The 27,584-nt window shown below is 35.0% G+C and overlaps 1 protein-coding gene and 1 long non-coding RNA gene across 7 annotated transcripts in view; both read right to left on the bottom strand.

Moving 5' to 3' along the window:
* On the bottom strand, positions 1-26,397 carry LOC145722666 (uncharacterized). The gene is made up of 2 exons (XR_014147106.1): positions 12,614-26,397; positions 1-236 (listed from the first exon to the last, which is right to left on the bottom strand). It is a non-coding gene; the product is annotated as an uncharacterized LOC145722666 (long non-coding RNA).
* The window catches only part of SSBP2 (single stranded DNA binding protein 2), a 284,354-nt gene that overhangs the window by 149,567 nt on the left and 107,203 nt on the right, over positions 1-27,584 (bottom strand). The gene's annotated exons all lie outside the window — the stretch shown is intronic.

The following is a 27,584-nucleotide window of genomic DNA, read 5'->3' as shown; positions in this document are numbered from 1 at the left end:
CATATCATAATTTTATAATTACTCATTTAAATTAAATTCTCCCGTATTCAGCAATTACATTTGTATAGACTAAATAACAGGTCAAAGATCCCACATTACTGACTTACTTCCAAATAAGAATACGAGGCTGCTTGAATTACAGAGCACAAGAGTCCCACCCACCCTGACACCATTCTGTGAAGTACTCTTGTCATTGTTCTTGCTTGCCACTCCAACATCCCAAAGAATTTCAGTGCCTGGAAAGGAGCAGAGTGGCATTACAAAAACCACACTGGCCTATTATGTTAATTAGAAAATAAATTTTACTTATAAAGAGATGCTATATGATTGAATTTAAATTGTTTCTAGATTGTTTTTTAAAGATTTTATTTATTTACTTGACAGAGAGAGACACAGTGAGAGAGAGAGCACAAGCAAGGGGAGTAGAAGAGGGAGAAACAGGCTCCCCGCTGAGCAGGGAGCCCGATGTGGGGCTTGATCCCAGGACCCTGGGACCATGACCCGAGCCAAAGGCAGATGCCCAATGACTGAGCCACTCAGGTGCCCCTCTAGATTTTTTTAAGTAATCTCTATACCCAACGTGAGGCTTGAACTCACAACCCCGAAATCAAGAGTCCCATGTTCTTCCAATTGAACCAGCCTGGCGTCTACTAGATTTTTTTAAATGTGTGCAAATTTAATAAGAACAAAGAAAAGGGCCAAAGATAAAAAGTACTAAAGGTGTGGAAAGTGGGATGCCTGGCTGGCTCAGTTGGAAGAATGTGGGGCTCTTGATATCGAGGTTGTGAGTTCAAGCCCTATATTGAGTGTAAAGATCACTAAAAATCAATAAATAAATAAACTTAAAAAAAGGTGTGGAAAGCAATTTAAAAGAAAGAATGCGAAGGGGGAAATGTAAAAAAAGGAAAAGAGAAGAAACTAGATAAAAGAGAAGCAGAATATTTAAGAATGAGAAAGATTATAAAATGTAAGTTACAAGAGTAAATTGCAAATTTACAAAAGTAATTTATACAACTGAAAGTAAATCATAAAACATACTGATAGCAAAAATGAGAAAAGAAAAAGCAGAAAAATCTGTGTCTATGACCATTCTTTCCTTGTAAGCATCTACTTACTATAGATCTCATTATTTTTTTTTAGACTTCTCTTCTTTGGTAGCTATTCAGACAGTGCTTACCATTTTGTACCTTACTCCTTTACTCATATGATCTTTCTCTATTAACATTTTTTTTTCTTTATGAAGTACATAAACTAAAATTCAAGATGGTTACATGAAATATTAAAAAGTATTTTGCTTTATCTTTATTTTATCTTAAATGTATTTTCTATATACTATTAATCATTTTATATAGCTCTTCTGCAATGTAACACTAGAATGCATACTTCCTTTCAAAATTAAATATGTTACTTACAACTGACAAAGTTAGAAACTCTTTCCAACCTACCAACAATATTTTTGTTATAATGAAACCACAAAAAAAAGAATGATGTTTTCTTAATTTAAAGTTGCTAAGAGAGTGGATCCTAAAAGTTCTCATGACAAGAAAAAATACTGTAACTATGTGTGATGACAGATGTTAACTACTTATAGTGGTGATTATTTCTCAATATATACAAATATCAAATTATTACATTGTACACCTAAAACTAATATAATGTTATATGTCAATTATACCTCAATTTAAAAAAAAATGATGCTTTTCTGTCTGGTCCTTTTTGCAGGCTGACAGTCCTTTACATAGATACCTCCATTCATTCTAAACTCTGGAATTTATTACTTATGAACAAACTTAAGAACAATGCTTTAACCACAAGATTTAAAACAAACCCAAATTCAACCAGAAGGATACCTTACTTCACAGATTTAAAAGAATGTGTGATGATACTACAGCTTCCTCAAAAATATCACTGGGATTCTTCCTAATGCAGATGAAAATTTGATTATTAGTAAAATCTGCCTTTATAAGACTATTGACAAACCCACTGATTCACAACTGGATAAATATATTTATAAATTAACTTTTGAATGGTTGAAAATATGTCCAAGGAACCTAACTGGAAACAGACATAAAATGCCCTTTGAAAAAAAAGTCTTCATTTTACACATGCTCAAGAATAGCCATCCATTATGTCAAACTAGTTACCTAGAATGCTTGAATACCTTCCTAAGTTATCCAGAATCGTTGTAGCACAAAATCAAAATAGTAATGACCTTCCTGTCATTGCAATTTGGTTCTAGACATCACTTCAGTTTTTAAAAATTGAGGGGAAATTTTAATATATCAAAGGGGTACTACATAATGAAAATGGAATCTATTTAAATAATCAGCTATGTGAACTGTCAATAGATTGCTATGTTAAAAAACAAAACAAAGGGCACCTGGGTGGCTCAGCTGGTTAGCATCTGCCTTGCTTCCAGCTCAGGTCATGATCGCAGGGTTGTGAGACCGACCCCCACTTCGTGCTCCATACTGGGCATGGAGCCTGCTTAAGATTCTCTCTCTCCCTCTCCCTCTGTCCCTCCCCACCCTGCTCCTGCATGTGTGCATACACTCTCTAAAAAAAATTAAAATTAAAATTAAAAAATTAAAACTTTAAAGAACTCTGGTCACTAAAGACACTGTTACCTGAGAACACTCTAGGAATAGACTCTAGAATATATCAGGCAAAAATTAATTTCTAATTATTTATTATCATAATACCTTACAAAAAAAACAACTTACATTTTTCCCATGCATGACCCACTCACTCAGTCTGGCCAAAAGGAAGAAGATACAAAGAGGCAGTCAAGAAGTAACACTGACCTGGGATGAACTTCTTGCCATCACTTCTTGGCAAGGGAAAGACCCCAAAGGTAAGACTATCTTCTCTGATACTGCTTCTCTCTGCTATCATACTCTCCTATGCATATTCCTCAATGAAAAATGGGCCAATCAATCAACTTTGGTGAAATAAATCTGCTCTCCATGATAAAATATATAAATAATCTTCGGGAAAAAATCTATCAGCACAAAGTAAGTAAGAAGTTGAAGGAATTAAAGATATTTATACATGCTTATAACTTCTGTGTGTGTGTGTGTATGCACTATACTTTAATAAAAATTCACTTTTTATTTTAAAGATCAGGAAATGAGCCTCAGAGAGGTTTACTGACATACTGCTTATGTTCCATAGTCACATGGCATAGAAATGGTAGAACCTACATATAAACCTGTTATCCATCCATCTGTCTGACTCCAAAGATACTGGTTACTTTTGGTAATTATACTATACTGTCTTCTACTCAAATTAAGTACACCAAAATAACTAATCATGCCCTATATATTAAATGCTTATATGAAATGTACTAGGCATTGTGCTAGGTACTAGAAGTTTACAACTACATAGTGGTAACAAATTATGCCAATAATTAAAATTTATTTTTGTTCATAGCCATTGCTATATATGCATAAGTAAAAGATAAGTCCTATATAAAAGTATATCCTTTGAAGTAAACAAGAAAGGCCTTATGAAGAAAATGGTATCTAGGATAGGAGCCCAAAGGATGGATTACGTTTAAGAGGTTCAGAGAATATCAGGGAAAACATCAGGGAAATACTTCCAAAGCCTTGTGACTGAGAAAGAGCTCGATTTTTTAAAAGTAATGGGTTTGAGCATAGCTTTAATGTATATACACAGGAAAATCTGCAAGCAAACTTGGCTGAAGTACATGGGAGTAGAAACTTAATGAGCAGAGAATAGAAGCAGATAATCAGAAAACTTAATGTCAGGTAAGGAAATCTGGATGTCTTCCTGAAAGTACTAAGATATCACTAAACATTTTTGAGTAGAGGAATTACTTGATTAAAGCAGTAATTTGGGAACTATTAGTCTGGCAGCAGGGAAGGTGGCAAGAGGCAAAAGATCATTTAGAGGATGTTGGCAGAGAGAGGGAAGAGTCCAATGTCGGCTTTAAATCCTGGAAGAATAGAAGAAAGATGACATCGGAAATAGAATTATGAATGCTAGAAGGGACAAAAAAGTTTCTTACTGTTTTTTCATAAAGTTTTGTTTGTTTAGGTTTGGCTAAGTGTAGGGAGATTTTAATTATTTTTAAATCATTGAGTTTAAAGTGGCAGAATGATATACAAGTATAAAGGTCCAATAGACCAACTGGAGAAGTAAGGTTAAAGCTTGAGAGGGACTGGAGAGTCGTCCTAATGAGGACAATAAAATCAATTACGAGGGCAAAAGAGAAAAATTAGCACGGCAATTCTGAGTGTTAAGGTGTAAGAGGAGGACTGACAAAGGAAAAAGGAGAAGTCACATTACATTAAAATGTACAGACCTCATTAAGGATGATTTAAAGATGAGTAACTTGATTATGTTTTTAAATTTTAATCTTAGCTGTTTCTGTCCTCATCTTAGCTGTTTCTGTTTCTGTTACGTCCATAGTGGTGGACATATTCTGGTTATAAAAGATATGGGTTCTACCCTATAGTTTCAAGTAGCTAAGAGTAAAAATAGCACCTGGAGCCTCAGAGAAAGGCTTTCACAATAAGGAAGGGAAGCTGTCAAACAGCACCAAGATACTACCTGGTGAATAGTTTTTCCAGTGTCTGTCCTGACCAACTGCCAGCAACAATTTTTAAATTAATTATAACATACAGTCATTAAGTTCACAACAAAATACATTACAAATAGGCCTCTTCTGCACTGTAGATGTATTCATGAGAACTTACTGTAAGTATAATTTTTTAATTTAAGAGATGTTTTATCTTAATTTCTGATCTTAATTTGGCAATAAATCAACAACTTGGTTTTCAGTTTATCTGCCCTCTAGTTGAGTCAATGTTCTAGAAATAACATTTAATGTATTAAGAAAGCTTAGTATTTCAATACGCCTTGAAGAAATTTTCTATAAAACAAAAATTACTACTTCTTGGTTTTCATTTTGAAAATTTGAATTTTGGGGAAGAGGTGGTATGTGGTTGGATTAAGAGGCTTTTCATAGAATAAAAATGCCTATATTTCTATTAAATTATAGTCTATAAATCAAGATATTAAAGCAGAACTATAGAAATGGTTTACTACTGTTTATTTCTTTTTTAAGAGAAATCTGTCTAATTGTATAGCAATTACAAGGAAAAAAAAAAGAAAGAGGCTGTGCTGGTAGGAGAAGAAACAGAATCAGAGTAATATATCCAAAACAGTGGAGAACGTATATTAGGTCATACTCTTGGCTTTGTTCAGGTGGACAGTCAAACACCATCAGCCATGTTAACTCCAAATTCAACTCAAGCTCATGAACATTTACTGAGTACCTACTGAGCCAGACCTGGAGGGAAGAAGGATAAAGAAGGTGACACCTCAACCAAAAGATACCCAATGCAAAATCAAAATACATACTGATTTTGTTTTTTTTTTTAAGATTTATTTATTTATTTGACACAGAAAGAGAAGAGAGCACAAGCAGGGGGAGTGGGACAGGGAAAAGCAGGCTCCCCGCAGAGCAGGGAGCCCAATGCCGGGCTTGACCCTGGGATTATTACCTGAACCGAAGGCAGATGCTTAACTGACTGAGCCACCCAGGCGCCCACATACTGGTTTTCTATGTTCTGATTTCACACTGCAAATCTTAAATTTTAACTGGGAAAAGGGCATCATTGTGTCTAGTCTCCCAATCTTGTATTTTCATATCCCCACATTTTATTGTTTTTCTGTTTTGTATAACAATTATTATGTAACCCTGGTAAATTGGTTGTGGATGAGAGAGACTGATGTCTTATTAGACATGATGATGATGATGATGATGCCGACGACAACATAGATATCTTAAGTATAGTTTCAGGCCTAGCATATTACATCAAATATGTGTCTGTTCAATGTTAAAGTATTTATAAGGCAAAATATTTTGACTGAGATTCTCCTAAAAAAAATTCCCATGTGTAAGTGAGGAGAGAAAGTGTTTTGTGAATAGAAGGCAAGGACATACAATGACACCATATGTTATACTCTGGTTTCTCTTCAGATTGAATAAATCTTTCGCCTTCTACTTAAAAAAACAAAACAAATACAAAAACAAAAAAAAAAACAATGACACCATATGTTAACACCCAATGGTGATTTTATAGAGCTCAGCTTCTAGTTCCACCATTATCCCAGTATCCTATTTTTTTAAGGCATAAATGATTAAAGATAATCTTCAATACAATTATGTTCATAATGGGGGTCTTTATATCACTTAATATCTTAAATCTAAAAATGAAGGAAAAAATATAGACCAAATACAAAATATTCTGCTTTTCTACCTAGAACACCAAGTAATCCAGGAGAAAATTAAGTAAAAACATAGATTTTAGGGGTGCCTGGGTGGCTTAGTTGGTTAAGCGTCCCACTCTTGGTTTCAGTTCAGGTCATGATCTCAGGGTCGTGGGGTCAAGGCCCCCCACCCCAGGCTCCATGCTCAGCAGAGCCTGCTTGAGATTCTCTCTCCCTCTCCCTCTACCGCTCCTCCACTCATGCCTGCATGAGCTCTCTCTCTTTCCCTCTCAAATAAAAAAATAAATAAAATCTTAAAAAAAACCCCACAGATTTTATAAGTCAAATACACAGTCCGCTACTCCGGTTCTCGTAGGCACATTAATGGCCTACTACCTGATGGGCACCAACTGATTACAATTCAATCACAGCATTTATTGCCAAGGTCTATAATAAACAGAAAAGGATTAATGAATAAAGTGCAAGTAAGATTAAGAGTCCCTGAGGCCCAAAATTTGAAACTGGAAGTAACCATAAGCATATAATCCTTGAGGATATGTGTAACAATGGCGCCACAGAATGGCAGAAGGCTTGAACTGCCATCTGGGTTAAATATAAAATGAAGGTGTTTGACTAGATGACCCAAAAAGTCATTTTTAGCCCTAAAAATCTGTTACTTTATACCTTACAATTTTGTGGAGGCTGTACCATGTTAATAGGAGCCTTCAGAGCCAAGAGGAAAGATCCAGCGAGAGTAAGAGTAACTACTAAGTTGAAAAATTCAATTTCAGCCTTTTAAAAACAGTAGAGAGAGGGGCGCCTGGGTGGCTCAAGTCGTTAAGCGTCTGCCTTCAGCTCAGGTCATGATCCCAGGGTCCTGGAATCGAGCCCCGCGTCGGGCTCCCTGCTCCACGGGAAGCCTGCTTCTCCCTCTCCCACTACCCCTGCTTGTGTTCCCACTCTTGCTGTGTCTCTCTCTGTCATATAAATAAATAAAATCTTAAAAAACAAAACAAAACAAAACAGTAGAGAGAAAAAATGATGACTTTTGCCCATGGAAGACAGAAGAAAATGTTTCTGTTTGGGAAAATCTATTACTTACAGCTACTTGTTGCCTAAAATTCAGCATAGTACAATGATTTCTTTTTATGTATATGAGTATAAGGAGATAAAGTATGTTTTATGTTTTACAGAAAAATCTAAAAAGAGTAGTCTTATTCTTATAATGCAGTCTTTCTCTGTGCCTTGTCTCAATATTTCCCATTTGATTGGCTCCTTTCAAGCAAGGATATATACAGAAAAGCAATCTAAAACATGAGAAGGTCATATAATTGTTTCAAAAACAAATACCTGGATTAATTTAAACTTTATTCTAGCTATAAATTCTAATTCAAAATTTTTTCAATTCAGAAATTTAGATGTAAAGCTTGCTAGATCAAAAATATAGAAATGTCCTTATCAGTAGTAATCAAGTTCTGTCTCAGCGAAGGCTTTGCTCTTCCCCACTTTTTCAAAGGGCTTCTTAACAAACTGAATCTCAAAGTAAATAGATTTTCCCCTGAACTATAAGAGCAGTTTGTTTAAGTATTAAGTTAAAACTCTGGTTGTTTTGTCTAAGAAAAGCCAACATCACAAGACAAAAGTATTCCTCTTTGTTTAGGGTTCAGGTCTATGAGTTGCCAGTTCTTTCTCTTTACAAACTTTAAAAAATATGTTAAAAATAAAATCAAATAGTTAACAAAATTCTCTTTTTTGGTGAAATCATACTTTAAACAATTTATGGTACCAAAGAGGTACCATAAATTCTTCCATTTTAATCATTTAAAAATATTTGGTTCAATATATATTCTTCTAAATTCAAAAAAGCAAGCATTCTTCTGAGAATAGTTTATATTAAACCTAATGTATATGTACTCAATTTTTGTATTAGACTTCTATTAAACAGTATAATTCTCTAACACACATCTCTCATTTACAGAATATATACAAGTGACACAAATAAGTGTAAGGAAAATTTTGTAATGATTTTTGACATTTGATAGTGAACACATATGATCAGATATATTACCATCCTATTTTAACATATAGATAATATTTTAAAATAACAAATGAAGGAACTATTCTGAAAACTAGTTAATCAAACACATAAATAGGTGCTATCCACATGTATGTTTCCCCTTCATCCTAAAAAGTGGACACTTCGACACACTTTCCATCTGAAACATGGCTTCCTATCACTACCCAGTGAGTTTTAGAATATATAAGATTACTGGGAATAGTTATAAAAACTATTACTAAGCTATCGTTTCTTGGCTTTTAAACAGAACAAATGGCATTTCTGCTCATAATTATCTACCAAATGCCCTTGTCATTCCAGAAGTTTCCACCCATAGTAATTTTCTTTTTTCTTTTTTTTTAAAGATTTTATTTATTTATTCATGAGAGACAGAGGCAGAGGGAGAAGCAGGCTCCCCGTGGAGCAGAGAGCCCGATGCGGGACTCGATCCCAGGACCCCGGGACCATGACCTGAGCCAAAGGCAGACGCTTAACCGACTGAGCCACCCAGGTGTCCCCATAGTAATTTTCTAGCTAAGAATTTCTTATTTCACATCCAGCTTCACCAAATGCAGTTTTCTACTAACTAGTGTTAATACACCAGATACTAAATATAATATTTGAATACTGAATTTTTAAGTATAATAACTACATCACAGCAGTCTCTATGGTTAAAAAGTAATTTGAATCAGGTTAGTCAGTGTACCATTAATATGTATTATTTAACGAACTTTAAGGATATTTCTACATACATCATAAATCTGGAGAAAAGGGAATAAATCAGCCAAACATTGAGCAATTCATTAATAGCTAGGTGGTTTTTTTGTAGTGATCAGTGACATATTCAAATATTTGGTCTAAAATTTTTAATGCCTCATCTAGATGTTTACCAAGAGATTTACTGTATTATTAGACAATGATTATTTGGCTGAATTTCTAAGAGTTCTTACAATATATCTTACATTTGAAAGCATTAGATAATATACTCAATTTTTCACAGTAAGTCAAATATTAATACATAATTACAATGTGTTAGGCAGCTTTAGGCTAGGCACTAGGCACTCATGAAATATTTTCTACCTCTTATTAGCACAAAGAAAGAACTTTTGTTATATAGCTTTGCTATCCTGTAACTGACAACCCTTTTAAATTCTATTTAAACCTTAAAAATATATATATTGCAAGGAAACAGAAGTACAGAAGATTTATTTTTATAAAAGTTACTCTCCAAATAGTTGAGTGGTGTGCCAGAGGAAAACATCAGAAACAAAGGCCAAATAAAGAACCTACATGATATGAAGACGCAGGAAAACTAAAACCAACACATACATAAATGCTAGACACCTACACTATAAAATAAAATAACTATAATATTTAGCAGCAAGAAGACCTTCTGGTATGAGTCTTCAGTCAGGTAGTAGGAGAACAAGTAAAAGCAAACTGAGGAAGATATATAATTTACTCTGCCCAGAAATTCTATACATAATAAAAATTATATGTTAAGTGTATGTCTAATCTAACTCATTAGGATGAGACAGTTATAATTTTTTAAATGATGGCTATAAATACTTTCACATATCTTTTTCACATATCTTACTAAATCTTCAAAACAACCCTATGAGTTAAGTAGTTTAAGATTATGAAATATAACAAAAGAGAAATACAAAATATAAAAATATAAAATATATTACTTATACTTATATACTATATAAGTATATATACTATATATAAGAAATAAGAAATATAAAATATAAAAATATAAAAAATATATAAAAATTTAGAAATATAAAAATATAAAATATATTACTTATACCTATATACTATATATACTTATATATGTATATATAATATATGTATATATAAGTATATATACTTATACTTCATACAAACTATTAAATAAGAAAAGTAGGTCATCCTAGAAATAGTTTAGAATCTACAAAAACAGAAAATACATGGATCAGGCATCTGTGTCTCAAGAGGACTGATGCAAAAAGTAATTGTGAGTTTATGTTTACTTCAGAGTAACAGTACGCAACTACCTCTCCGACCCACTGCATCCTCAGTCTTCTCTTAGTCATGCTTTTTGGGTTCCCTGGCATATCCTAGGTCCTCCCACCCCCACCCCCTTCAGTTCAATTTCAATTTCCTTCTTAAAGCCTTCCCCCCAATGAATCCAAGCTACTGTAATTTTTTCCTTTTCTGCATACTACAATTAAGAAAATCCTAAAACTAGGTTTTATTCTAAAATTTCATCTGCAAATCAGTTGTTTGAAAATTAGAAGTTTTATATTAAAAAAAAAACTTGTTAGGAAATTTCCCGGTTTTGTATAAAAGCCTTCTAAACTCATAATAAAAAAAATATTATGAGGTGAAAAGTAATAGAAAATTATTTCCTAATATTATAATAGCTTGTAACAAATGCTAGTGTCTATTCAATTAGCAGAACATGAGGAAACATACCAGAGTTCTGACTCTGAATAGAGTATTGATTCTGAATAGAACTTCTGGATGCTTTCTAGGACCCTCAAAGTCTAACTGCAGTGTGGAAAAAAAAAAAAAGTTAACATTGCAGACTTGAGGTTGACATCCTGTGTGTAAGGTTGGCCTTTGGCTGGTTTCTGGGAATTTTTATTTCAGGAAGGTTCTCAACATTCACAAAATGATGGCTCACTATGCCTAAACTGTTTGTACAAACAATATGGTGTTTTGTTTTGGTTTTTAAGATTTTATTTATTTATTTATTTGACAGAGACCGAGAGAGAGAGAGAGAGAGAGAGAGAGAGCCAGAAAGCACGAGCAGGGGAAACAGCAGAGGGAGCAGGAGAAGCCAGCTCCTCGCTGAGCAGGGAGCCCAATGCGAGGCTGGATCCCAGGACCCTGAGATCATGACCAGAGCTGAAGGCAGATGCGTAACCAACTGAGCCACCCAGGTGCCCCTGTACAAACAATATGTTTTTTTGTTTTGTTTTGTTTTGTTTTTAACAATATGGTTTTTACTAAACATATGCTTTCTTTCTAGGAGTCTGAATTTTGGAATATACTAGGCAGAGGGTGCCTACATGACTAGTCCCTCATAACAACCTTTGACACTGAGCTCAGATGAGCTTCCCTGGTGGACATTTCACATTTGTTATCACAAGTAGCTGCTGGAGTAATTCAGTGTAACTTGTGTGACTCTACTAAGAAAGGACTCTTGGAAGCTTAAATTTGGATTCCTCCAGACTTCCTCCTGTGAGCTTTTTCCCTTTTCCTCCCTCCTTCCCCTGCCTTTTTTTTTTCTTTGTAATAGCTTTTGCTGTAGTAATCATATCACTGAGTATGACTATATGCTGAGTTCTGTGAGTCTTTCTAGCAAATCATTGAATTTTGGGGTGTTCCTAGCACTCCCTGCCATAGGCTAATACTATATTTTGTCTCATTTCCATTAAATGTATGAATATTTCATTCTTAACACAAGTAAACTAGTAATGGTATTCAGAGCCTTCTAATTTCTGATTAGGGTTGTTTGAGGTTCTTTATATATAAGAGGATGAGCAAAAGAGAAAGATTTTAGCATAATAACTAACCAAATATGTACATATGAGGGAAAAAATACTGCTTGAAATAGAACAAACTGAAATGTGAGTTGGGAAAAGGGTTCAGGGCAAAGGAAGGAAAAGAAGGAAAACTGGAACAACATTTCTATGAAGAAGGAAGTAGTGGTACATGGAGATATTGAGTCTAGTCATTCTCTGTATTTGCCACCATACTGGTGCAGAACATCTTAGTTGCTAATTCCCTATGAAGAACGATTACTGACATCCGAAGTACAAGTACATGAGTACTTGGTAAATACTTGTTAACCAAGCTCAACTTTCTCCTATAACAGCCATGGAGTCACCAAATTTTCCAAAAAATTTATGAATAAATGAGATAGTTTTTTCAGAGAAGTTCTTAAAAACACCTAATGACAAGATGCCTGGAAAAATTAAAACAAACTTATTAGAAACAAAAAAGAAATAAAGTTAAAAAGACATAATTTGGGATAAGAAAATTCTGACCACAAAAGAAAAACAGGGAAGTCTCTGAAGTAGAGAATGAGAAGTTCAAATTAGAAGTTTGCTAAAACAAAAACCAATTCAGGCCTTTGCCACATCTTTAAACCAATAATAAAAAGTTATTCAAATAAGTCAAAAACAGGAAGTCAGATAGATTATAGTTCGTCCACTTGGTAAAAATAAATGCACTCATGAGTGGAAAGTATATAGGAAAAGATCAAAATAAAATCACAATTTCTATACAGTTTTACATTTTTCAGAGATTATTTACACACCGTACCTCATTTGAGTCTTGAAACAACCCTGTAAGAAAAATGAACATTTTAACATCCCCTTTTAAAAGTGAATATTTAGATTGATAAATATGATTGATTTTAGATGATTCAACTAATAAAAAAAGTGACTGATTTTACATGAATCAACTAATAAAAGAAGAGCAGACAACAGGGCCCAGATTTCGCTACTTCTTAAAAATGGGATTTCCTTTCCCCAGCAATGTATTTTAAACTGTGCCTCTCATAAGAGGCCTTAGAGATATGTTTGGGGTGGGGAAGGAAGTGTTGCAAGGAAGAATTATCAGGCTCTAGCGAGAGATTTAAAAGGAATGTATCAGAAGGAAAATCAAAGTGGGAATTGTGGCTCTTTCAGGTCATATGAGGAATCTAGTAAGTATCATAATTGATACATTTTAATAATGTGATTATATATTTAGGGATTTACAAATAAGATGTAAAAGCTGGAAATAGTATTGTTTCCAACCTTACAACAGAAAAAGGCAGTTAATCTACAAAAACACAAATCTTCTTGAACCTGTAAGAGAGCTCATCTAAGTAAAGACAGACACCTCCAAGGAGAAACAGGACATGAGCACTTGGTTTCCTGAAGAAGATGACAGATGGAATACAAGCTGCTAAGAACTTAGCTAAAATGTCTAACAAATTGCTAAAGGCGAAGTGTGAACCAGCATGAGAATATGGAATCCCTGGGAGCCAGAAACATTGGGGGAATGCTCATCTACTCACAGACTCCTCACATGCCCCACAGGGTGCTCACAAGAAAAGTTGGGGGAAAACAAGAGAATGGAGAGAGCCTCCTTATTGTAGGAGAGGAAAAGCAGCTACTGTGAAAAAAGCACAAAGCCCCATCCACTCCCTCTCTCCTAAGGAACAAAAAACCTTAAACCACTGATGAAAGAACAAAAAAACCTGGTAGCCCTGAGGGCACAGGTGAAGACTCCTAGCTGAGGGAAAAGAACAGAAAAAAAATCCCTCTATCCCTGGAGGAGGAGGAAGAGAAAAACATCCTGATTTCACTATTAGTGGTTCCCCACCATTGGGATAAGACAGGATTACTCAGAATGTGATACTCTAGAGACCCAGGGAAACAACCCTAGTGTAACACTTAGGCTGAATCAGAACAACAGAGAATGACACCCCCGTCCTATACTGCCAGGCTGGTAATTATCAAGTAATAAATAAAGAGTCCATTTCTAGGGGAGATGCCAGATAGTAAGAAGAGACCCTGTCTAAGGCTCAGAAATAAATGAAAGACGTGGAGCTGAAGGCAGACCAGATACTGAATAAAACCCTAGCAAACCAGCCTCCATCCTGAACACAAAGTAATGCTAGAGGAATATGAAGCCCATGGTGCATTGATACCCAAGCCCAGCAAAACCCCTGACTAGATTAACTTAACTGCTCTCCCCATACATGAAAGGACTAGGAAAAAACAAAAAACAAAAAAATGTCAATTTCTAAGCTAAATAAAATTTACCTCAGTTTCTATTGTCCTACACAAAATGTTTAGCTTTCAACCAAAAAGTACAAGATATACAAGAAAAAAAAAAAGGCCACACTGTCAACCAATAAAAAAATAAAAATGAACATTGATATGAAGAAGTTATTGGCATTATCAGGCAGGAAATTTAAAATATGATTAATAAGTTAATATGTTTTAGTGGGAAAAGGTGGACCAAAAGCCAGAACAAACGGGAAATTTCAAGAGAGAGATGGAAACCATAAAGGAAAATAAAATCAAATGCTAGAAATAAAAACATGATAACAGAGATAAAGACTGCCTTTGACAAACTCATCAGTAAACTCAACACAGTGAGGAAAGCATCAGTCAACCTGAAAATGAGTCAAGAGAAAGCACTCACAGTGAAACACAAAGAGTAAACTAAAAAACAAAAACTTTTTAAAAATTTAAAAAACAAGAATAAAAAAGAGAACAGATCACTCAAGAGCTATGCGACAATATAAACAGTCCAACACACCTATGAGGAAAAGAGAAAAAAAAAGTACAGAAAAAATATGTGAAGATATAATAGCTGGTAATTTTTCATAATTAGTAAAATAAAACAAAACACAGATTCAACCTGCTCAAAAAACATCAAGCAGGATAAATATCATACCATGATAAAAAAAAAAAATCTGACAACCAGAAAAAAAAAAGGGGGGGGGTAGGATTACAACAAACTTCTGATCATACTTTGCCATACAGAAGATAATGGAGTGATGCCTTTTACAGAGGTATCAAATATCACAGAATACTTATACAGACCAGCCTTCCCCACTATAGCCTATCCAAATTGCTCACCAAGAAATCCATCAGCAAAATAAATGATTGCTTTACACCATTATATTTTTGGGGTAATTTTGTTACACAGACACAGGAAGTGAAGCAATGTCCTATACATCCCTACCTCTAGTTTTGTTTTCTCCAACACACCCTCCACACTAATAACTGAGTGGACTTTTTAAAACACAAATCTGATCATGTTATTATCTCTGTAAAGTCAAAATCCCTATCAGCTCCAATTTGCCCTCAGTAAAAATCAAAACTTAATAGTCTTCAAAATCCTCTCTGATCTGGTCCCTGCCTAGTGATCTAGTCTCATCCCTCAGGTTCTTCCTCATACCTTTTGTTCTAGCCATATCAAGCTACAAGAAATCTCTGAAATAGGCATGTTTAGTCTTACTTCTGTACTGATTTATGGTTTGCCAATATTAGAAATGTTTCTTTCTGAGTCAAACCCTACTTTGACTCTTAATCATAAAAACTATAACCCCTTCCTCATGAGAAATGCAAAGAAATCTGCCTTTATTCTCCAAGTGTGTATGGTACCAAGCAACAACCTGGTATTAACCATCCCTGCTCTTACTCTTCTGAGGAGAATAAGTCTTAAATCATCTGAAAACTCCAGGACTCCACAGTGGAGCTGCCAATTGGGAATGTCTAGCAAAGAGAATGCCTGATACCTGACACCTGAAGGCAAGGCTTTGCCAGTGGGACCACTGTAAGGAGAAAGGGAAAATTGAAGGATGCCCAACCTCTTTTTTTCCCAGGCAAAAAATTCTAGGCTAAAGATGTTAGCCAGTCAGAAGTCCCTTACATCATTAGTTAAATGTTTTATGAGGAGTCCAATTACATCATTTTTACTTTCTTCAAGACTGAAAGGAGCAAGTTTCTGTTTTCCCCTATTCTTCAATAAAAATATCTTTAAAAAAAAAGATTTTATTTCTTTACTTGAGAAAGAGAGAGATCGTGCGTGCAAGCGCACGCATGGGGGGTGGGGAAGGGCAGAGGGAGAAGAAGCCTCCCTGCTCCGCTAAGCAGGGAGCCTGACCCGGGGCTCCATCCCAGGACCCTGGGATCATAAACTTGAACCTAAGGCAGTCGCTTAACAGACTGAGCCACCGAGGGACCCCTACAATAAAAACATCTTTAACAAAAACAAACGAGCATAATTTTTAGACCAGAAGGGCCTTTTCACAGGGATTTTGAAAATATTATGTTTTATTGTCTAACTTCTGGGACAAATCACAAAGACCTCATAGCAATTTGCTTAGAAACAACAGACAGCGGTCACAGTCTATAGATATTATGGAGGGTGGGGAGGGAGATAGAGAGAGAGAAAGACAGACAGACAGATTGATTGATTGCCTTCAGGCTCAGGAGAGGATTTTACCAAGGACAAAAACTTCTGTACATGCTGCTTCCTTCAATTATTCACTCAACTCACTCCAAAACTCTCTGTCAAAATTCAGGTAGACATCTCTGCTTTTCAGCCATCATCAAATATGCATTAGGGGCCCACTATTTTCTAGGAACTATGGCAGGTAATGGGGATATAGAAAAGAATATGGTCTCAATTTTTCTGTACTCATGAAACTTAACAAATTCTAATCTTTTCTTAAGCTCCTCCTGAAAGCCTCCTCTCACCTGTGCAGGCGAAGTTGAAAACCCACCTAACAAATGTTTCCTAATGTGCTGTTTATTTTCCTGTCACAGCACATTTTATTGTAATCATCTACTGACTTATGTCTCCTGTTGGACAGAAGCTCCTTAAGCACTGGGGCTCTGTTCTATTTCTATCTCTTTATCACCCAGGCTGTGTCTGGCAATGTCAATAAGTATGCTTTTAATTAAAGAAGGAGCAAAATAAAAAAGAAGGTGTTGAGATGGTCTCACTGCCTCTTTAAAAATAAAATATATAGATTAGATGCTAGAAATAAGATAAATCACAATAGTAATTTTCAGATATTTCTATCTGTGGATCACAAATAAAGCATATCACACACTATGGTACTACAGAGTTAAAGATCTTAGATGAATCTTAGAAAATAAAATCCACACTAATGTTCCATAATGATTCAGGCACTGTTAGAAATAATTCAGAATCATACGAGAAGATTATAAGGGACAGGGGAAAGAGGGGGGAAACCAGAAATAATCTGGTAATCACAAATTTAAAAAGGAAAAACACTAAATTCCTTACAAATTATTTTGCCTATTTTTATTCCCATTGCAACAAAATAGTATCGTAGAATAGATATTAAAGTAGTAAAGAAAGGCAATTCTTTCCTTTAGAAATGCTTTCCTTGTAACTTTTCATACTTGGTTACCTCTGACTAAATATGCTAAACAATAGAGAATAAAGATAGCACCATTTAGAGTATATGTATTTAAAGTATAAAAGCAAAAGGCATTACACTATTATCCAACCTATGTATTCAACTGACCACACACAAATGAAGTATTTATATCAGGGTTTTAAACCATCTCTGGACAGCAGTGAAATATAGTAGGCTAAATTAAAATAGCCTTTATCAATACAATAATTATTTATTTTATTAATAGATAAATTCTGAATTTGGAAAAGCCAAGCATTAAATATGTCTAAACTGAGGCCTTTGTTGGTAATTTTCATAGACTCAATTTAATAAAACAATCCTATATATAATACATATTCATTTTTCTCAAAGCATATCTAATTTATAATGTGAGCTAATGATATAAGAGACATCAATCTGGCAGAAATTAGGAATAGGGTGGGGAAGCAGGTGTGGCTATAAATGAGCAACAGGAGGAATCCTTGTGGTTCCCTACCTTGAGTATGGTGGTAGATACACGAACCTATACATACAAAAATCACACAGAAAACTAGATATACCCACATTAACGAGTAGAAGTAAAACTGGGGAAATCTGAATTAGATCAGTGGATTATATCAAGATTTTGGAATCAAGGAGCTAGAGGGTGGCATGCAAAATATAAAAAAGTACTCCCACTAGTTAGGACTGGGCCCTGATCAAGGTACAGGTTACCTGCACCCTCTGGATATCAGATCAGGTTGTTGTACTAGAGTTTTGCAAGCTGTTATCATCAGGGGAAACTAGATAAATGGTACATGGATCTCTCTGTATTATTTCTTACCACTGTGTGTGAATCTATATCTCAAAATAAAAAGTTGAATAAAAAACCAAAAAACTCAATCTGGCACAACCTACTCTGTGGTCACAACAATTCACGTCCAAAAAAACACTCTCTTCCCCACAATCCCAAAAGTCTCTTCCTAATCACAGCACTTTTCAAAGTCCGGGATCTAATCATCTAAATCAGGTCAAAATGCAAATATAATTCTTGGATATGGCAACTCAGGTATAATTCCTCTCAATCTGAAGACTCATGAAGAGACAAGTTATGTACTTCCCACACATGGCAAAATACCTAAGTTTCTGGAGACAGGATAATTATAATAGATATTCCCATTCAAAAATGTAGGGGGCAGTGTGCAGTCGGTGATAGGAGGCATGTAAATGTCATTAGTCCATACTAATTCTGATGCCCAGAGGGCACGCATAACTCAGTACCTTGATCGGGGCCCACTCCTACTCAGTGGAAGTACCTCTCGGTGTTCTGGCTTTTGTTCTCCAGCCTCTTGGTTCCACCATCTAAGTCGTGCTTCCAGTTCCAGAAAAAAGAATCCCATGTTTGCAACTGAGAATGTTTCTGAGGTTTTTTTGTGGCTACATAAGTTCAAGGATTCAAAAGTCTCTTCATTTTATGTTGTTTCAGGCTGATAGAATTCTTTTACAAAGCTTTATAAGGTTTCTTATTTTTGGAAACATGTTTTATAAACCCACCCATTCAGGCAAAAGCCATGCCCACAGATCTCTTTGAAATAAGTCCTTCTCTATCCTGGGCCCTCTGAGAGGCTGCTGTGGAACAAGGCCCTGAAGATTCTTAGAAGCCCTTTTGTTTAACAGAAGAAAACTAGGAGTTGCGCAGTTAAGATTCCTGGAAGTTTTTGTGTGCGCGTGAGATAGTCTACAAAGGCCACTTTAAATTTTTCTGAGGTCTTAAAGAAGGTTTTATAGTAACACCTTACTTTCACTTTTACCTTGAGTCCACATTTTCCTAACTTTGCTCTGGATTTAATCTTTATTCTGAGGCCCTTTCTTCTTTGAGATACTTTGCAGGCTGGAAAAACTTCCTGAGCCCTTCATATTTCCTCCAAATTCTGCTCAAAAACAAGAATTTCTTTTTTTAACTCATCTCTCTCCATCCATATCTCATGAGCTATAGCCAAAAGACATAGTTGACAACGCTTTAGACATTCTGCCTGTAACTCTCCTTTGCCAGATCTATCAGTTCATTAAGTACATTTTCTATTTTCCATGTTACCCTAGGTGGACAGTTTGCTAAACTTTCTGCCATTAGATTATAAAGATATATATATTTTATGATTTATTTGAGAGAGAGCGAGAGCGCATGCGCACACAAGCAGGCAGAAGGGCAAAGGGAGAGGGAGAATCCTCAAGCAGACTCCCTGCTGAGCAAAGAGCCCAACACGGGACTCAATCCCAGAACCCTGAGATCATGACCTGAGCCAAAAATAAAGAGTCAGCCACCTAACCAACTGAGCCACCCAGACACCCCTAAAGATATTCTTTATTTCCAGCTTCAAATAATATTAGCATCACTCCCTTTCAAGCCCTTACCAATAGTCTCCATGAATCTATTTCAGGTTTCATGAACTCTTGTCCACCCACCAGCCAATCCCATGTACTTGTAGCTTCTGTTACAGTAACACTCCACTTCTATATATTAAGTTCTGTTCTGATTATCAACTGCTGCAAAACAAACCACCCCCAAATCAGTAGCAGATAAAGTAAGAACTCTTTTATTATGCTAATGGGTTATGTAGTTTAGAACTTTGGAGAATGAGCAGTGGAAACCGCTGTCCCTGCAGATATCTGTATTTCAGTTGGGAAAACTCACAGCTAAGGGCTTCTCTGCTAATGACTAATGCCTGGGCTCAGATGATTGGCAGATTGAGAGACTGCTGGGCCTGTATTTCTCATAGAATGGTGATGAGGTTTAAAGAGGGAACATCTTGAGAAGGAATAGCTGAAGAGTAAGCATTCCAAGAGACCAACACAGAAGATACAAGACTTCCTCTGACCTAGCCTCAGAAGTCACATAGCATCACTTCTACCATATTCTACTGATTACACGCAAGTTACTAAGGTAAGCTCAGGTTTAAGGGAAAGGAAATTGGACTACACTTCTTGACGGAAGAGTGGCAAGGTCATAAGCAAAAAAAAAAAAACCATGGCAGAGGGGAGATGTTTTTCCCATCTTTGAAAAACGTAAAAAGTTAAAATGGACATGAAAAGATTGATCAGGCTCAAGAGGACATAGTTGAAGCTTCAACGAGTGACAACTCTACTTAAGTGATAATAACATATGCAATAAAAACTATAATCATTTCTCAAAAAACTTAGAAGTTATGACAATTATTTGTTATTGGGTTCTCCTTTTATGATGAGAAAAACTGTGTTTTTATTAAATTTTATAAAAATAGTTCTGTGACCTCTATTATACTATACTACTGTTTTGAAAGAAATATATAATGAGCATATACAAATAAGACTCTGCATGTCCTTCTGAAAAGCTTAATGTTATCAAACAATTTACAATTTACACAAAATTAGAAATTGATAATGAAAATGTGTATATCCCATCATTCAAAATAATTTACCACATTGCATATTAGGAAAAAACATGTTGTTTTTGTTTTTTAGTAAGCTCTACACCCAATGTGGGGCTGGAACTCATGACCCTGAGATCAAGAGTCACATGCTCTACCAACTGCGCTAGCCAGGCACCCCAAAACATGTTGTATTAAACTCTATACTACTGACACAGCAAGAAGTGTAACAGATGAGTATACTATTTCAAAAATACAATTTACTACTATTTTCTAAGTCCAGAGAAGACTACATATCTACCATAATCATAATTCATCAATAAGATGTCAGTATCTTAAAACTCACAATTATCACAATTATCTTATGTATCATTAAAAAGAGGGAAAAATGCTGCCAAATAATTAGACCATGGCATGAAACTTTATTAGTTGTTTATAAGATGCATATCAATTTCAGATATGTTTAAAAACACATGCATTTTATTAAAAGACTTTCTAGAACTTATGAAATACGGTGCTCATTGACCTAACAGGAAAGATGCTACTATATAAAATCTTCATAGTTGAACTGGTCAAGAGTAAAATGTTGTGATATCTCCATTTGTTTTTGCGGTGTATTGATACAGCAGAAAATAAGTTTGTTTTTTTCTGGGGGCGGGGGGGTTGGTAATCACTTGCCTTATAACCTGAGAAGAAATTCTTAAATGTTTATATACATTCTTATCACATCATCAAATAATTTTGACAAAATGCAGTTTACACTGTACTGATCTTATTAAAGTAATATTAGGAAAATTCATCAGAAAAAGAACTTTAATATTAAAAGAGGAGAGGTCTTTAAAATTATTGGAAATGACTAGCAGACAGGAAGTTACAGATTATCCTTTTTTATTCTGAAAATTATTAGTTGCCCCAAAGATAAAACTCTTTTCTATTTTTTTTTTTCTGGGCATAGGGGATAGGTATGGTAAATTAAACCCCTTTAGATAAATGTCTGTCAAATATAAACATGGTACATGAGATTGCATAGTCTTGCTTATGTTTTTAATAAGCTGAATAAATTCAATTTGACCACAAGGCTACCATAATTTCAATTCTAGGTAAAGTGGCAGCAAAGGCCTTAAAAATTAAATGTTTCAATTCATAATACAAAACAAAATAAATGTCAACTGCTTTAAAATTTAAATATTTCATACAGACAGGCACTGATGATCAGATCTTTTTAATGACATCACTGAACATACAATGTATTATAAAATATATTGTATTTTTCACTGAAAATGAAAATGTTATCTGAATAATCTAATAGCAACTCCTCCAGTCTTTTAATCTGATAAAAATATACTTTTTACTTGTTTTTTGATATTATGAACTAGTTTAATTAAAGAGCATTTTTTCTCCACTTAAAGAGATAAAAAGATCTCATGTCATAAGAATTCAAAGTATTTTAAATAAATCTGATCAATGTTTACCTATATATTTGAATTAAGGGCTACATTTTTTTTCTCATTAGAACATTAGTTTAATATATAAATTAACCTCTGACTTTCAGAACTTTCCTAAATATCAAGGTCTTATCTTCTGATTCCTATTCTCTTTCTTTCTCTAATTTTCATTATATAGAACTAAATCTTTTGAAACTTATTTTTTAAGTAGAATTTATACTGATCCTCAGATGATTCTCTTTAAAAAAAAAAACACCTTCCTCTTTTTAAATAAAAAAACTACAAAAATAAAAACCTTAAATCAAACTACTATTTAACCTTATAAATTAACTGACTCAATTCATTGATTCGTCCCAACAGAAAGACAGCTCTTATATTTTTATTCTTGACAGCACCACTAGAGTAAAATAAGTATCTATCTACTTATACTTTACTCAAGGGAAAAACATGCATGATTTTTTCTCTACAAATATTTAAGAAGATCTGTTATTCTTTCTTTAGATTTCTAATTAACTTCTATTATTGGTTAAAAATTAATTAATTAATTAACTAACTAATTAAAAGGGCTTTAGAGAAATTGCAGTTCAATCTTTAAAAAAGTCCTAATTTTTTTTTAATCTAAATTAAATAAATCAACTCTAGTTCCCTAAATACCTCCCATTATTGCTATTCTGGTCTTTTGCTATGAGTAAGGTAAGCAACAGCTGCTTTTGTTCTAGATAGATATTAAAAGCCCATGAGAACAATATACACTTTAAATTACAGAAAACTATATATAATTATCACTTCTGAAATTTCCTAAAATAAGAAAAAAAAATCATACTGGCTCTTTTTTACTTCAAAGAAAATTACTGACATAATTTTTTTGTTCGTTTTAATTCAGCCTTGCTATGACTTTAAAAGTTTTTAAAAACAACAAGAAAGGGAAAATATTTTAAGCTAATAATCTGAATCAAAGGAATTCAGGTAGAGCACAGACAGCCTATCTCATATCTTAAATCCATAAGGTGGACAATTTACTATGGTTGGAAAAGTTAGGAAGGTCCTCACTAAAGAGGGAGAATTTTATTTGAACAATTTGTTCTGCAAAGGACATAAGAGGAAAGCCTATCTTTTTCCACTGCTGGAAACTGCTAAAGTTTATCAGTGTTCAACAGAATTTTAATTTGGAAAAGAATCCCGAGAGTTGATTCAGGGAATGTCTGGGAAACAATCGGAGCAGGAAGGTCCCTGAGCAAGGGCAATCATTTTTGTTCTGGAAACCAGCATCTTCTCAGATAAGAAAAGAGGAATCAGTAGTTTCAACTGGATGCACAACTTTAACACAGTAAAATACAAGAGCTGGCTAAGAGCAACTGAAGAGAGATAGTAATAAAAGGCAGAAAGCTTCCCTCACTAACACCTGCCATTAAACTTTATTGGCACTGAAGAAACTAACGCCAAACATTCATTGAAAATACAAAAGCCTAGTTTCTCTCAAAAGTAGAATTAGCCTGCAAGTCCCATCAAGTGGACAAGCTAATAGAAAACTAAGCAATAAAAGGCAGTTGAAGAGCCAGGAAGAGAACCTTTGAAGGTCAGCTACCAAAGTGCCCTCCTTATTCATTGTGCCCTCCAAAAAAGCCCACTTAGAAAGTGAGAGGTTTCCAAGCACACCACGGGTTCTAAAGGACCCAGCAGGAATGCCAGCTCAACTCTATCTTCTGAACTTGAGCTCTCATCTAGTCTAGGTAAGAATGATTCCCAAATAGGAGGCTTAAAATGCCCCACCCACTCCATGGTCTCCACAATGCCTCGAGTAAATAAATGTAAATAAATAATTGGGAATGTGGACATGGAGATAAAACCAGGTAATTTCCATTTCAAACAGAAAATACTGTTGAGAATCCTAATTCTCTGCAAACCTCCCAGTGCCCATACTCTTACTTCCTGTATGTCTCTGTAGTGAATGAAATTAAAATCCTAGACATAAAGAAAAGAGCAGGCCCTCCGGGAGGAAAAACTGACAAAGGAAAATGGCGAAAAACTATCAAAGGTTATATTTATGGTCTGGAAAAGATAAGAAGCGTATATAGATAGGTGACCTGTGATAGGATAGGTTTACAAATTTAATTTACAGCAAGCTCCCAATGTCCTTGTGCAAGAATATTCCAGGTTAGAGAAAAAAGGAAGGAAGTTAGTTTGGTATATGTGGCTATGTGTTGATGAAATTTGCATAAGGAAAACATTCCCATAATTTCTAAGACATATAACATTAAAGTGTCCTATTGTAAGCAATACAGAAGTAATTTTTCAATATCTAAAGATTTTCCACTTCCTTTATGTATTTGGGCTTTTGACCATAATAAAAATTATAATATGACTTCAGCTCTGAAATATTTTCCTTTATTCTCTCTTTTTGTATTTATCTCAGAGCTGACAAAGGAAGGATAATGATGATAGGAGGGATAAGATAAGGTGATACATAAGATAAGGTAATAATCAAGGGAAAGCAAGAAGAGGGAATATTGAATGGATCACATATGAGTAGTATAATGTTCCCACGGAGGTAGGGAACTTAGTTTAGAAATAGCATGCCTGAAGAATGTACATTCATCAAATATTAATTGAGTACCAATTAAGCATAAGCCACTAGACTACAAAATTGAACATGATATATTTTTACAAGCCTTTATATATGCTTACCTCCCAAGGTATGAAAACTTCTACATTGCTCTTAACAGGCAATTCAATACATGATTGTTAAAACAAAGTTGTAATGAAGAAAGAGGGCTTATATAGAGATATTTCCCTACCTATTAATCTAACTTTCCCAAACTTCTAGCAGAAGTCATGGATCATTTAAGTCCATTTAGTTTTCCTCCTAAATTTGAATCTACTCTCTCCCCTCTACAATACATGACTGCTTTCTCAAATGAAATTGTGGCCTATAAAGATCATTCAGGCACTGACATAGTTTGAGTCTCAAGTTTTGCTTCAAAAACCATAAACAGGTTTGAATATCTTAGGAACTCAACATAGTACATTAACACCAAACAAATTTTACTAGTTGCCCTAGAGTTCACATTGGAAGCACCCTGAAATAGTGAATCAATTCAGGAAATTTCCTGGGCTATGTAGAACACACCAGTCAAGCTATCTAACTGAGTCTCTCCAGTGTGATAATAAGTATTTATCTCTCATTGGTCTTAATGCTAGCACCTTCCTTCCTATCACCCCCTAAATGTGTGCATTTTTCCCCAAATTTCTATCCCCAGTCCTCAATTCTTAATTTACCCTTATTCTCTCATTATTTAAGCCACTCTTAACAGCTGAACCTACTTACTCTATGTTCTTCCTTCCAAATTTCAGATTTCTGCTAATGGTATCATAAAGCTCGGTTCATTAGTCATGTTAACTAAAAATTTCAAAACTTTTCTCTCTTCCTTAATTCTCACAACTCATCTTTTTTATCCTTCATTTTCATCTTCAATTGCTGCCACCCTAATTTGAGGGCTTTTCAGCTTATACCAAGACTATTAGGTTAGCCTCCTCCCAGTCTTTACCTTTAGTCCTTTCCTTTCTTCGGTTCCTCTCACATAATGCCCTCATATTAATCATCCTAAAATATAATTTACTGTATTTTGAATAAGCTCAAAAAATGATTCTCTATTGCAGACAGAATAAAAGCTTCACCCAGGATAGTTGAAAAGTACTCAGGGAATATTTGGAAAACCTGAATTTTCCTGGCAAAACCTCTACAACTTTTTTTTTAAAAAGATTTTATTTATTTATTTGACAGAGAGAGACACAGCGAGAGAGGGAACACAAGCAGGGGGAGTAGGAAAGGGAGAAGCAGGCTTCCCGCTGAGCCGGGAGCCCGATGCGGCTCGATCACAGGACCCTGGGATCATGACCTGAGCCGAAGGCAGACGCTTACCCAACTGAGCGACCCAGGCGCCGCAAACCTCATACAACTTTTAAACAATGGCATATCCTTTACCTCTCTGGGTACCAAGTTCCCTATCTAGTTAAATAAGTAGGTTGGATCAAATAATCATTTTTCAACTTTTTTAAGTTTTTGGATTGTTTTGGATTCTGACACTGGCAATATACAAAAGAGAGAGAAGGAGAGAGACCGAGAGAGACAGAGATGCTTATTCAAGAGTCTAACCAAGAGGGGCGCCTGGGTGGCTCAGTCGTTGTCTGCCTTCAGCTCAGGTCATGATCCCAGGTTCTTGGGATCGAGCCCCACACATCGGGCTCCCTGCTCAGCAGGAGGCCTGCTTCTCCCTCTCCCACTGCCCCCTGCTTGTGTTCCTTCTCTCGCTGTCTGTGTCAAATAAATAAAATCTTTAAAAAAAAAAAGTCTAACCAAGAACCCTTAAGAAAGAGTTCTTGAACCCTGAGGGCGTAAAGGAAGACAGGTGCAGAAAAAGTCATGGTAAGGCTGTTGCAACATGATAAGGACTTGAACTGAAGCATCTGCAATGGGATTAGAGAGGATAAGACATGCATAAGAAATGTTTAGGCATTGGAATTGACGAGTTTAGATGACTAGTCAGAGAGAAAGGAGAACAATCATGGGGATAAAGAGAAGATTCATTTATAGCATGGGTAATGACTTAAATGGAGATTTGTTCCATTTAATTAGAAAGAGAAAACAGAAAGAAATGGGAAAGGAGAACCAAGCTACTTCAGTTAAAACAGAAGAGACCAAGAGCCCCTCTGGTAGGGTGTTCTCACCCCTAGACCAAGAGTCCAGGAAACTCAACATGAAACCAATGAAAAGGATAATTTCATAGTGTTCTTACAGTTTCAAAATTCTACTAACTATTGGCTAAGCATTAATCCTGTGTTTGATTTTTCTACTCTGTAGTAAAACAGCTTTGCTCACTATTCCCTAAATAACACCTTATATTTTTCCATTGTCAGCCCGTTTCTCTGATATACCTTCCCACACACACCTCTTCTCATCCAAATCCTAGTTATCATTCAAAGTCAGTGCACATTCAGTGTTTAAAGTCACACAGTATAACAGTTACCGTCTACATTATATTCCTAGCAACTAGCTCATAATATACAGCTCATATACCTCTCTACATTACGAACCCCTAGTGAGAGAAATATTTATGTCTTTGCCTCTCACATAACCTCAAAGTAACTTGCATATATAAATGGCTTCTCAAGAAAGAGTTAATAAATGATAGAATGATTCTAAGTTATGTCTACCAAAATCACTTCTCAGTGATAATTCTGCATAGAATCACATTTATTAGTAAGTTGTACCCCTTTCTTCTTTAAAAATCTAGATATTTTAACATAATGCATCACATATTTTTAAAGTTAAGTTTGACTTTGATAAGAAAAATCATAAAACCACATTTAAAAAATCTATACCTTTTCTTTGAAGAGATTCCAAGAATTTCCTTCTAGAGAGTTCAAAGATAAAAAAGTTAGCACCTGAGCTTTGAGAACTGATGGTATCTATCTACTGTGGCTGGCTACAAATAATTCCTTGTATTATAACAGTAGTTGTTTGTGGTTTT

The sequence above is a fragment of the Leptonychotes weddellii genome, chromosome 7 (assembly GCF_054177405.1).
Source record: "Leptonychotes weddellii isolate Sample4059 chromosome 7, ASM5417740v2, whole genome shotgun sequence".
Taxonomy (NCBI): domain Eukaryota; kingdom Metazoa; phylum Chordata; class Mammalia; order Carnivora; family Phocidae; genus Leptonychotes; species Leptonychotes weddellii.
The sequence above is the reverse complement of the archived record's forward strand: the minus strand, read 5'-3'. Positions and strand labels throughout refer to the sequence as shown.